The sequence below is a fragment of the Bos mutus genome, chromosome 17 (assembly GCF_027580195.1).
Source record: "Bos mutus isolate GX-2022 chromosome 17, NWIPB_WYAK_1.1, whole genome shotgun sequence".
Lineage (NCBI taxonomy): Eukaryota > Metazoa > Chordata > Mammalia > Artiodactyla > Bovidae > Bos > Bos mutus.
The window spans coordinates 23,862,925-23,876,478 of NC_091633.1; the positions used below are offsets into that span (position 1 = coordinate 23,862,925).

Here is a 13,554-nt window from a genome sequence, read left to right on the forward strand (position 1 = left end):
TAGCATCACCTAGGATTAAATGCATCCTGTTTTCTCCCACCAGAAGGTAGGCGCCATGATGGTGGGAACTGTCTTTCGTTCTCCGTGGCTTGTCCAGTGTCAGGCGTGTAGCAGGTGCTCAGTGAGCTGTGTTGGAGGTAATGAAAAGGAGCCTACCCTGTGCAGATCTAAGGGAGAGCGCACAGGGACAGGTGACCACAAGCCAAGCATCTTTGAGGAGGAATAAGCAGGTCGATGTGGTCCAGGTGGAGGGCAAGCTGGGCAGGTGAAATCAGGGGAGTCCAGATAGACATGGGGGCACATCAGATATCAGCCTGTGCTGTATTGAGAAGTTTAGATTTTATTCTAACCACAAAGTGGAGCCATCAGAGGCTTCTGAGTTTTCTGGGGCTATTGTAACAGGTCACCTCAAGTTGGTGGGCCTAAAACAACACAGATGTATCATCTCAGAGCTCTGGAGGTCAGAAGTCCATAGTGGGTCTCATGGGGCTAACATCAAGGGGTCTGCAGGGCTGTGTTCCTTCTACAGGCTGTAAGGAAAGGCCTGTTTTCTCACCTTTTCCAGCTTCTAGAGGCTGCACACACTTCTTGGCTCGTGGACCCTTCCTCCGTCTTCATAGCCAGAAAATATGAGTTGTGTACTTTTCATGAGGCATTATATTTTTTAAAAAATTTTTACTTTTTTATTTGGAGAGCAGTCAGGTGGCTCAGTGGTAAAGAACTCTCCTGCCAAGCAGGAGATATGGGTTCAATCCCTAGTGGAGAAGATCCCCTGGAGGAGTAAATGGCAACCCCCTCCAGTATTCTTGCCTGAGAAATCCCATGGACAGAGGAGCCCGGTGGGCTACAGTCTATAGGGTCACAAAAAAGTCAGACACAGCTTAGCGATTAAACACAGCCTATCTATCCATCCCTTTGACTGCACACCAGGTCTTACTTGTGGTATGTGGGATCTTAGTTCCCTGACCACAGATTGAACCTGCTGCTGCTGCTGCTAAGTCGCTTCAGTCGTGTCCGACTCTGTGCGACCCCATAGACGGCAGCCCACCAGGCTCCCCCGTCCCTGGGACTCTCCAGGCAAGAACACTGGAGTGGGTTGCCATTTCCTTCTCCAATGCATGAAAGTGAAAAGTGAAAGTGAAGTCGCTCAGTCGTGTCTGACTCCTAGCGACCCCCTGGACTGCACCCCACCGGGTCCCTCCGTCCATGGGATTTTCCAGGCAAGAGTACTTACTGGAGTGGGTTGCCATTGCCTAGGCCCCCTCCATTAGGAGTTCAGATCCACTGGTCCATCAGGGAAATCTCCAAGGCGTCATTCTGACCCTCCTGTCCTTCCTTCTCCTGCCAGTTGTAAGGACTGTGTGGTGACACTGGGCTCACCAAGACATCCCAGGAGCAGCTTTCCATCTTAGAGTCAGCTCAGTTATCAACCTTCATTCCGCCCGCAGCCTGAATTGTGTTTCTTCCTGCAGTTATGTTCACAGATCCGGGGATGAGGATGCAGTTTTGAGGTCCTGGACTGAGGTTTCCAGTGTAGAGATCACTCTAACTCTGCATGGGGGGATGGGTCGCCATCCAGCCACACACACTGGTGCTCTGGCCCGAGGTCGCAGGGGACAGAAGAGAAGGCAACAGGTTCCGAGTCTCTTTAGGGATCAGATCCTGTGCTAGCCTTGTGGGGGTTTTGGTAGAAGCTGTCATTTCAAAGAGCTTTAGCCTGTCCTCGAGATGTGTGTTACCAACTTCTGGAGAGTGGGCTTTGATGCCTTACAGCAACGGATCTCAAGGCTGGTCCCAGACCACCAGCAGCAGCATCCCCTGATCTCTGGAGAGCTTGTTAGCAATGGGCATGCTCCACCCTGCCCTCTAGACTCTGGAGAAGGGGCGGCAGTCCTATGTGCAGAAGCCATCGTCAGAACATCTGAGCCAGCCCAGGTCTGTTCTGACACCCAGAGCCTGGAATTCTGCTGTGCACGTGATCTGAGGCAGCCAGCCAGCCGGGTGGCTTTTAGGAAGGTCAGGAGGCCCTTTCTTACCTTTTTCTGCAAGACTGCTTATTGTGGATATCACAGGTGGAGCCCCTGGACAGAGGCTACCTGTAGTGAGATTAAAGGAGTCCCTGGGCCCTGGATTTTTTTGTGGAAACATCTGCAAACTGAGCACAGACGTGATCTTTAGGAAAGATGTTCTTAATACTCATCAGCATCCCCCAAGACCCTGTAAAAGGATTAAGTGGCTCCATTCTGTGTGCTGGGCTTCCCAGGTGGCTCAGACTGTAAAGAATCTGCCTGCACTGCAGGAGACCCGGGTTTGATCCCTGTGTTGGACAGATTCCCCTGGAGAAGGGAATGGCAACCCAGTCCCATATTCTTGCCTGGAGAATTCCATGGACTGTAGCCCCCTGGGATCCTCAGTCCTTGGAGTCCCAAAGAGTGGGACAAGACTGAGCTACTAACACTTTGACTTTCTCATTCTGTATGCTGGACCTCAGGAGGGAACAATAATTGAACACGTCCTGGACACAGAACACTGTTTTAACCATTTTATATGCATTGACATATTTACTATCTCAGGAGGGACATATTATCATTACTGTCCCCATTTTACAGATAATGAATTTGAGGCACAAAGAGACAAAATGCCTCACTCTAGACCACACAGCTGCTTAGGGGTGGAGACAGGATCCAGCCAGGGGGTCACCAGGCTTCAGCCCCAGAGAGTTTGCAGACCCTAGCTGCACTCTACACCTGGTGGCCTGACTGTGGCCCCTGGGCTCCGCCTCACCATCTGCTTGTAGGGCCTGCAGCTGAGAATCGTGTCTACATTTTTAAATGGTTGCATTTGAATGGTTATATAACTGCTTACGTAATGTCCTAGATTTTTGCCTCTTGGTCTAAAATATTGGCTATCTATAAATGCCTGCTATCTAGACCTTTAAGAAAATTTTGCTGCTGGTGCTGTCTGTCTCTCCCTCTTCTTCTTACTCTCACGGTCACTCTGTCTGTCTCTCTGGAGAAGCTGTGTGCACACGACACAGACTCTTCCCTCCAGGGAGAGAGGGAGTTAGTGCTTTGAAGAACTCTGGGGGAAGGGATTTCTATAAACCACTGCAGCAGTCCCTGGGGGTAGATGGTTACCATTCCCATTTCATCGATAAAGAAACAGGCCCATGAAGGTAGTCTTTTGCCCATCAGCCAGGTTTTCAAGCTAGGATTTCAACTCCAAAGCACACTTCTTTCTCAACCTCCTGTTCCTTTTGATCTGAGGGAGTTTGTGTTCCAGTTTGACAAATAGGACTTGAACATGAGAGCGCCTCACCCCAGGGCATCAGAGAGGACCACAGTACATGGACAGACTGTGGGTAGGAAAGATAATCAGGGAGGGTCAGTGCTGGCCAGAGATAGCAAAGAAGACTTCCCGGAGGAGGCAAGGCAGGAACAAGTAGTATTCAAACCGCCTTACACAAAAAGGGAACTTATATGCTCCTCTTTCTCATAGCTGCATGGCAATTTATGGCTTCAGGTGTAGAGGGTTCTCATTATAAATCTGCAAGCAGTGGAAACCTGAAAATTTGTGGTTCTTTGAATGAGAGGCTTTTTTCTTCTTAGACAACAAAAAGTCCCAGGAAACTTCTTGTCTTGACAGGCAACATCTCAGCATCATTACTGTAAACAGCACCTGATTGATCCCCCACACGTTCCAGGAAATGACTGGCCAAACCCAGCCTGTGACATTGAACAGACTTCCTCTTCTGAAATAGCCCCACACTTTCCCTTGCCCCTAGGCAGACAACCAAAGATTGTCAAATGTAGCAAAAGACCTATTGGGAAGTCTCTCCCAGTTCGAATTTCCCAACATTATAGAACTCTTGTCAATCTGACACTGTCATGGGGTACCCATCTTTTATTCTGTAAAATTTCTTCTCATTCCTAAGATCTTTGAACCCCTGCTGAAAGGAAGCTGACAGTGGATGGGTTTCCTTACTGCGAGTATATGAATTCATAATCTTTCTTGTCTCAGAATTAGTTTTGTCATTGATGGTCCAAAGTTTGGTGATCCAGGTTGGCATGATGCTTCAAGATGCCAAGTGGGACTCAGACACTGCTGGGTGTCACTAAGGCCCACCCACGAGGGCTCAGACATATCATCTTATGAAAGAACCCAAACAAACTTTTTGGCCAACCCAGAAAGTTGGCATCAGGACTCTGAAATCTGATTTGGACGACTGACACATATTAAAATATTTTAATATTTTATGATACTTGTGTGTAACTGTGTGATAATATGCGTTGTCTACCCAATTTCTCTTCTTGTACCCTGGTACTCTGGGGGCACCTCTGCCCCTCCGCATGGTAGATTCATTACACCACAGGCAGGAAAGGGAGCATTTCACAAGGACTTTTAATAACCCAGGCAGGAAAAAAGAGATTATCAGAAAAATAAAGCAGCAGATATACCTGTGCAACTTGGATTAACCCTCCACGTTGCTACCAGGGATGCTCACAAGGAAACCATCTGGTCAGCCCAGCATCCACTGAACCCTGTCTGGTCCCAGGATGAAGCTGAGGCATGTTGGATGCACCAGTATTTATGTTAAACGCACTACCTCCATCTCCTTGCTGCTGCTGCTGCTGCTAAGTCGCTTCAGTCGTGTCCGACTCTGTGCGACCCCATAGACGGCAGCCCAACAGGCTCCCCCGTCCCTGGGATTCTCCAGGCAAGAACACTGGAGTGGGTTGCCATTTCCTTCTCCAATGCATGAAAGTGAAAAGTGAAAGTGAAGTCGCTCAGTCGTGTCCGACTCTTTGCAACCCCATGGACTGCAGCCTACCAGGCTCCTCCATCCATGGGATTTTCCAGGCAAGAGTACTGGAGTGGGGTGCCATTGCCTTCTCCGTCCATCTCCTTAGAAGCTGGGTATTAGAAGAAATCACAAAGAAAGGGAAGGGAGGGGAAAAGTAATTCTACCTTTAAATGATGCACCTGTTGAAAAATCACACACAGAACTATTTACACATCTTTGTTGTGTCAGTCGGCCAAGTCAGATTTCGGAGCCCTGTTGCCAAGGGAAGCTGCCTTAAAACAGCACTTTAATTGCACAACTAATATTTGAATACATGGTCTCATTTTATCAAAGAAAAAGAAAAGAAAACAACCAGGAAAGCTAAAATGTATGACCATCCAAAAGATCTAATCTCCCTTTAGGTTAATAATAATCACTTTTGTAAGTGTGATATTACATGAAAAATTTCTCCTAAACATTTAGGTGTATGTATAGGTGGATGATAGCTAGTGTGTTTCAGTTTGTTCTTATTTTAACATAATTATTTTGTGAAACTTATTAGTATTTATTAATGTTCATAAATATCAATGTTGGTCTAGTTATTATTTTGATGTAAATATTTTAATAACTGTGTGATAATATGCGTTGTCTACACAGTCTCCCTTCTTGTAGCCCAGTACTCTGGGAGCACCTCTGCCCCTCCCCATGGTAGAGGATGTTTCTCTCCTCACTCCTCCTCCCCTTCTCCAAGTACCCCTGCTTTATGGGAGGTTCTGTGCTGTTCTTCCTTCAGCTTAAGGCTTTTGTCCCAGGGCAGAGATAGGGAAGAGTCTGGGTGGGGCTTCCCTAATGGCTTTCTAATATACTCCATACTTTTTTCTTGATTTATAATTGATATACAGTGTTTCAAATGTACTGCAAAGTGATTCAGTTACATACATGTACATAGATACATATCTATTCCTTTTCAGATTATTTTCCATTATAGGTAATTACAAAATATTGAATACAGTTCCCTGTGCTCTACAGTAAATCCTTGTTGCTTCTCTCTTTTATACATAGTAGTTTGTATCTGTTAATCCCAAACTCCTAATTTACCCCTCCCCACCCATTTCCCTGGTAATTGTATGTTTGTTTTCTATATCTTGTACATGCCTTTTAATTTTTTTTTTTGTATTTTTAACTTTTTATTGGTATAGTTGATGTACAATGCTATTTAGTTTCAGGTGTACCGCAAATTGAATCAGTTATAGAAATGATGCTAAAGCTGAAACTCCAGTACTTTGGCCACCTCATGTGAAGAGTTGACTCATTGGAAAAGACTCTGATGCTGGGAGGGATTGGGGGTAGGAGGAAAAGGGGACAACAGAGGATGAGATGGCTGGATGGCATCACCGACTCGATGGACGTGAGTTTGAGTGAACTCCTGGAGTTGGTGATGGACAGGGAGGCCTGGCGTGCTGTGATTCATGGGGTCACAAAGAGTCGGACATGACTGAGTGACTGAACTAAACTAAACTGAACTCCTCTGTCCATGGAACTCTCCAGGCAAGAATACTGGAGTGGGTTGCCATGCCCTTCTCCAGGGGCTCTTCTGACCCAGGGATTGAACCCAGGTCTCCCTCATTGCAGGCAGATTCTTTACTGTCTGAGCTTGCAGGGAAGCCAAGAGGGCCCTGAAGGGTGCCCATATTCTATAAAGAATTCAAGTGGAAAGTGCTAGTCACTCAGTCATGTCTGATTCTTTGTGACCCCCATGGACTGTAGCCCACCATGCTCCTCTATCCAAGGGATTTTCCTTGGCAAGAATACTGGTGTGGGTTGCTATTTCCTTCTCCACAGGATCTTCCTGACCCAGGGATCGAACCTGGGTCTCCTGAATGGCAGGAAGATTCTTTACTGTCTGAGCCACCAGGGAAGCATAAAGAATTCAAAAACAGCAACAAAGCTGAGTAAAAGTTGCTCTGCCATCCTGAACACTTTGGGCTGGAAATGTTTCCAAGTTTACCACTTGGAAACATCAAGAGTGGTAAAACGTTTCACCCTCCCTTTACTGCCTTGGGCAAACACCTCCTCCAAGATATTGGTCCAAGGTGCCTGTATCACTTCCCTTCCCAGCCTGGCCAATCAGAAAGCACTGTGTCATCACATGACCAGCTTATACTTGTAAACAATTACTAAGGCACACATCTCAGCTACTGTATCACATCGGCCTGGTTATGTCTACCCATCTTCATTCTCCCCTGTGGCTGGTTTCCTTGCCTGAGCTTAGAGTTCTGTGAGCTTGATAACCATGGTTTATTTATCTGTATATTCCCGACAGAAACCAGGCAGCATGAGACACAGCAGAGGCTCCCCATTAATATTTATGAAATGGAGAACATTCCTCATAATATCCCTCAGTTGGGGTGTTTTTCTTTTCTGAGATTAATGTTAAGACTGCGATAGAAGTCTTGGCCCTGCAATATTAAATAAGAACGTTTGTAAGCTCAACAACATCATCAATCAAGAACAGGATATTGAGGATCAGTTAGTTCAAAGTGATGGGAAGTGCATCTCAGACAGACTTAAGCCGTGAAGAGAAACATCCAGAGACACTCTGGCTTCGGGCGTGGATGGATTGAGGGACTCAGGTTCTTGACTGTTCTTTCCTCAGTGTTAACTTGATTGATCTTCAAGCTTCAGCATCTCTAGATTGGCATGACAGGAGATGGTAATAGTCCTCTCACTGTTATTTTTACCAAGCTGACACTCTGTAGGAAAAACATAACTGGAAAAGAGATGGGAACTTAGAGAAAGCAGATGTCCTGAAGGAGGTGAGCACGTGGGTCCTGTGTTCAAATACTGATTCTAGTACTCTTAGCTGGGTTGTTAGGTGAGCCAACGTGGGTTGTAAAAGAATTCACATAAGTATTAAGAAGGGAAGAAAAAAGTTTTTATTCACTTTCCAAGAGAGGAGAGGGACCAGGCGCATAGAGTGGCATTGGCCTGAAGGATGGGTTGTTGAGTCTTTTACTGAGTTTAAAGAGCAAGGTGCAGGAAAAATGGGATGAGTTCATATCTGTTTTTTGGCCCACAGTTGTAGCCAACCTGGCTGTACTTCTGTGGGATGTGCTTTTCTTGAAAACAGAATTGCTGTCTTCAGTAAATTTCAAGTTTGAAAGAGACTTGAGAGTGACCCTTGACAGCATTACTCCATTTTGAACCATATTAGGTGGACTTATGTGGGTGATTTACATAACCTCAGTTTCCTTGTATGTAAAATGGGATCATAAGAGTACTTAGCATACGAAAGCAAAAGTGTTAGTCACTCAGTCCTGTCTGACTCTTTGCGACCCCACGGATTATAGCCCAACAGACTCCTCTGTCCATGGGATTTTCCTGGCAAAAATACTGGAGTGGGTTGCCATTTCCTGCTCCAGGGGATCTTCCTGGAGATCGTCCCTTTGACCCCGGGATCAAACACGTGTCTCCTGCATTGCAGGCAGATTCTTTATGGCATGAGCCATTGAAGCCATTGCTGCTATATTCATCCCTCTGTATTCATAACCAGGTTTTATGAGGTTAATATTTCACTTGTCATCTAAGGGGCTTTTTTTCCCCCTTGAATGTTCAGAATTCTCCCCTCTCATTTCTCCATCCTTTGTGGAAGTCTGTTTAAATGTACTCTTTCACAAGATGAAGAGTTAAAGCCCATATATAATGAAAGAAAACACTTTTATCTTCTGATGGATTCTTTCCTCTTTTTTGTTTATTCAACCATCAGGAAAGCATTTTCTACTTTGGAGCCTAAGACTTCTCATTAATATAATCATCCAAAATACTGGTATAACCAAACAAAACTACAGATGCTAACTAGCAAGTAAATGAGATTCATATGTGGGGGGAGAAATAAGGATGACTCAGTGGGTTACAGAAGAATTTTTTTTAATTATCTGTTATTAGTGGGAAAGAAAATATGTGGACTCTATTAAAAATAAGCTCTTTATTTTTTTAGGGGGAAAAACCATCATAAAGAACAGGAATGCTGTTCCCTTTTATTTACATGAATTGAGATAATTGGGACTCTCAGGATTAATGTAAGGCTCCATCATAAATAATACCACCATCTGTGATAAATAGATGCTTCTCTTTTTGAATAGATACAGCAAAACATCCCCAAACCATATGCTATATGAACATCAAATGCCGTATAAATTCTGCTGTAAATGCTTAACATTAAGCAACTTGAAATCTTTCCCAATGTTTGAATCTGATTTTTTTTTTTTTTTGCATTCATTTCCAACTGTCTTGGAGGCATAGTAAGAGGCATGTTTACATTTTGGATCAATGAATAAACCGGGTATCTTTGTCAGATTGTAAGGAGCCCCGAAGAATACCCAGAAAAGTTCTCACCTGCATGAAACAACTCTTAGAAAAGCCTGGTCTTTATCAGAGGTCAGCATACAATGGCTCACAGGTTTGGACGGCCCCTGAACTAGGAATACTCTTACATTTTCAATTGGTTGTACAAAACGCATTTTAAGAAAGAATGTTTCTGACGTGATCATTCTATGAAATCCCGATTTTAGTGCCCGTAAGTAAAGTTTTATTGGAGCACTGGCAGGCCCGTGTTCACACTGGTCTCTGGCTGCCCTCCTGAAGTAACACCAGGGATGAATAGCTGCAAGTGAGCACATTCAGCTCACAAAGCCTAGATTATTTATTATCTGGGCCCTGACAAAGAAAATGTGCTGATCCCTTCTACCAATGACTCGTGAACCCAAATCACCTTGGTGGATGAAGCCAAGTTGCATCATTTTAGAAGGTTTTGGCTGAAAGTAAGAGAAAACCCCTGTGTCTGGAAGGGAGGTGGGTTTGATGGGAGAATGGATACATGTACATGTATGACTGAGTTTGTTTGCTGTCCAACTGAAACTATCACAACATTGTTAATCAGCAATGAAAACTGAAAGTCGCTCAGTTGTGTTTGACTCTTTGCGACCCCATGGACTGTAGCCTGTCAGGCTCCTCTGTCCATGGAATTCTCCACTCAAGAATACTGGAGTGGGTAGCCATTCCCTTCTTCAGAGGATCTTCCCAACCCAGGGACTGAACCCAGGTCTCCTGCATTGCAGGCAGATTCTTTACTGTATGAGCCACAAGGGTAGCCCAAGAATTATGGAGTGGGTAGCCTATCCCTTCTCCAGGGGATCTTCCTGATCCAGGAATTGAACTGGGCAATGGCACCCCACTCCAGTACTCTTGCCTGGAAAATCCAAGGACAGAGGAGCCTGGTAGGCGGCAATCCATGGGGTCGCTAAGAGTCAGGCACGACTGAGCAACTTCACTTTCACTTTTCACTTTCATGCAATGGAGCAGGAAATGGCAACCCACTCCAGTGTTCGTTCTTGCCTGGAGAATCCCAGGGGCGGAGAAGTCTGGTGGGCTGCCGTCTATGGGGTCACACAGAGTCGGACACGACTGAAGTGACTTAGCAGCTCCTGCATTGCAGGCAGATTCTTTACCATCTGAGCTGTCAGAGAAGCTTCAATATAAAATAAAAAGTTTTAAAAGTTAAATGAGATAATACCATTAATAGAGCATAGCCATTAGAGATTGTTACACACACACAAAAGGGAAAACACTGGTGCCTTATGGTTGTGTGCTGGTTTCCATAACAGGAAGGGCAGTGGGCAGGCAAGATTCAGGGTGTGTATATTCAGTGATCCCCTCTTTGTTGTCAAGACCCACTATTCTGTTACTGTGCCTGTTCCATCTTGGCTTTGTCTCTGGATTTCACTGTTTCAGGATGGATGGCAGTATTAGTAGAATGACCTGGTCTCTCACTTGGCCCCCGGGAAGAAAGGTGTATCCTGCCATGGGTCTCTTAGAGGTGAGGGCTTCTCTCCCAAGAGTCCCGGCAAACCTTTCTTTGTGGCTCCTGGGCTCAAAGTGGCCCAGGGCATGATCCCCCAACCTCAGTACAATTGACCTTTGGGACCATATAATTCCTAGCTGTGGGGCTGACCTGTGCATGGAAGATGTTGAGAGGTGTCCCTGGCCTCTGCCCACTAGAGGCCAGTAACATCTTTCCCCATGACCATGATAGTCAAACCCTTTCCATGTGAGGAAATCAAAAAGGTATTTGTCTTTCTCCATCTAACTTACTTCACTTAGCAGGGGAATTGGCGATAGGACAGGGGGCCTGACGTGCTGCGATTCACGGGGTCACAAAGAGTTGGACACGACTGAATGACTGAACTGAACTGAATGCTGTCAAGATCTATCTGTGTTGTCTCAAATGGCAAGTGTTTCATCTTTCTTATGGCTGAGCAATATTCCATATATATGTGGATATCTAGATAGATGGACTTCCCTGGTGGCTCTGCGATAATAGAATCTGCCTGCTAAGGCAGGGGACACATGTTTGATCCCTGAATTAATAAGATCCCCTGGAGAAGGAAATGGCAACCCACTCCAGTATTCTTGCCTGGGAAATCTCAAGGACAGAGGTCCATGGGGTTACAAAGAGTCAGACACAACTTAACGACTAAACAACAACAACAACAACAACATCTAGATAGATAGTACATCTGTAGAGACACAGATACATAGATACCTACATAGACATCGCTATCTCTATAGATAGAAATATAGTATTACACATTCTCTATTTATCTATTGATGGGCACTTAGGTTGTTTCCATATCTTAACTATTGTAAATACTGCCACAGAGAACATAGGGGTAAAGATATCTTTTCAAATTAGTGTTTTTGTATTCTTCAGATAAATACCCAGAAGTAGGATAGCTGGGTCATATGGTAGTTCTATTCTTACTTTTTTGAGGAGTTTCCATATTGTCTTCCATAGTGGATGTACCAATTTACATTCCTACCAACCGGCCAGCCAACCAACAAGAAACCAAAATAAGTGAACAGAGCAAACCAAACAAAAACAAATATGTAGATACAGGGAGCAGAGAGGTGGTTACCAGAGAGGGAGGGGAAGCTGGGTGCGGCTAAAGGGGCAAAGGGGATTGACTTGTGCTGATGGATGGAAACCAGTTTTTGGTAGTGTATACAGAAGTAAAAATATAATGTCATACACGCGAAACTTACATATTGTTACAAATCAGTGTTACCCCAATTAGAAAAATACATTAAAAAAGAAACACAGTTGCCTCAAGAAAAAATTGTCTCCAAGACATTTCCAGATGTCCCCCAGGTGGCAAAATTACCCCTATATAGGAACCACAGTTTTGGGTCTATGCAGAACTGAACCAGTTACTGGAAGCAGATCTGGAGTTAGTTTGTGTGGTTTAAACCAGGGATTGGCAGACATTGGCCCATGGATCAAAGCCAGCCCACCACCTGTGTGGCCAACAGGCTAAGTCTGGGTGATATGAAAATATAAGAATGCTAAAACATAACAATTTAAAAGTTACATTTTAAATAGTTCTGTGAGTACCTATGTAATCTTGATTTTGCCTCTCAATCTACAAAAGGTTAAATTGTTTCTTGTATGGCCTTTTAAGAAAAAAAAGATGTGCCAAGGAACCATGGTTTAGACCCATGGTTCTCAACCTCTATATAGATCATAAACCTCAACCTTTTATAAAGATCATAAAATTAAGTCCATAATCTTATGAACTATCTATCTACCTTTATGTCTGTCTATATATACATACATATATATATATATATATATATATATATATGATTAGAAGCAAATCAGTGGAACCTCCCTGGAGGTCCAGTGGTTAAGACTCCACCATTCAATGCAGCAAGTGTGGGTTTGATGCCTAGTTGGGGAGCCAAGATCCCATGTGCCTCATGGCCAGAAAACCAAAACATAAAACAGGAACGATATTGTAATAAATTCAATAAAGACATTAAGAATGGTCCACATCAAAAAAATCTTTAAAAAATAGTGCCCTGTCACTGAGATAAAAAATATGACCAAAGCAATCCATAGTAAAATAATATTTTAATATTTGTACAGATGGGCTTCCCAGGTGCAGCTAGTAGTAAAGAACCTGCCTGCCAATGCAGGAGATGTAAGAGACAAGAGATGCGGGTTCAATCCCTGGGTTGGGAAGATTCCCCTGGAGGAGGGCATGGCAACCCACTCCAGTATTCTTGCCTAGAGAATCCAATGGGCAGAGGAGCCTGGCAGTCTACAGCCCATAGGGTGGCAAAGAGTTGGACACGACTGAAGCAATTTAGCACATGTGTATATATAGGGAAGAGCAAATGAAGTTATCAGATACTTGTTCATGTTTTAGAATTGGCATGAATGTGTCAGTCACAAATGCAGGCTGTGTTTGGGTAACTTGGATTTCACAGGCAGATTGGACATTGCTAATGTTATTTTCCAAAAAGATAAACAAATTTTTAGTGAAGTTCCATCAAATCAAAGGACAATCTTCACCCCAGTAGTTGGCAATACTGGAAAACGCATAATAGGTTACACTGTAGCCCCTCCCCCAATTTGTAGGAGGGTATTTGAGAGAAGTTTTTGGCTTCAGTAGTTCTCATAGGTTTTTCACCTTGTGAGTGTCCAGTGGGACAATCAGAAGTCATTTAGGACCTGGGTAATCATTTGTTGCCTGGGACCCTGTCAGGTCTTGCGGAATATCTAAGGGAGCTAGACCCATTCTCTAAGTGTCATTGTCTTCCTCCCTCCAGTCATTATGATAACAAACTCCGCCTCTATGAATACCCCAAATGCCATCTGTGGTCACCTGAATAATGCCCCCACCTGCCCCATGCAAAGATGTCTCTTCCTC

The 13,554-nt window shown here is 44.4% G+C and overlaps 1 protein-coding gene across 1 annotated transcript in view; it reads left to right on the plus strand.

Moving 5' to 3' along the window:
* Positions 1–13,554, plus strand: part of TMEM132C (transmembrane protein 132C) — a 452,942-nt gene that overhangs the window by 133,287 nt on the left and 306,101 nt on the right. The window lies entirely within an intron of this gene.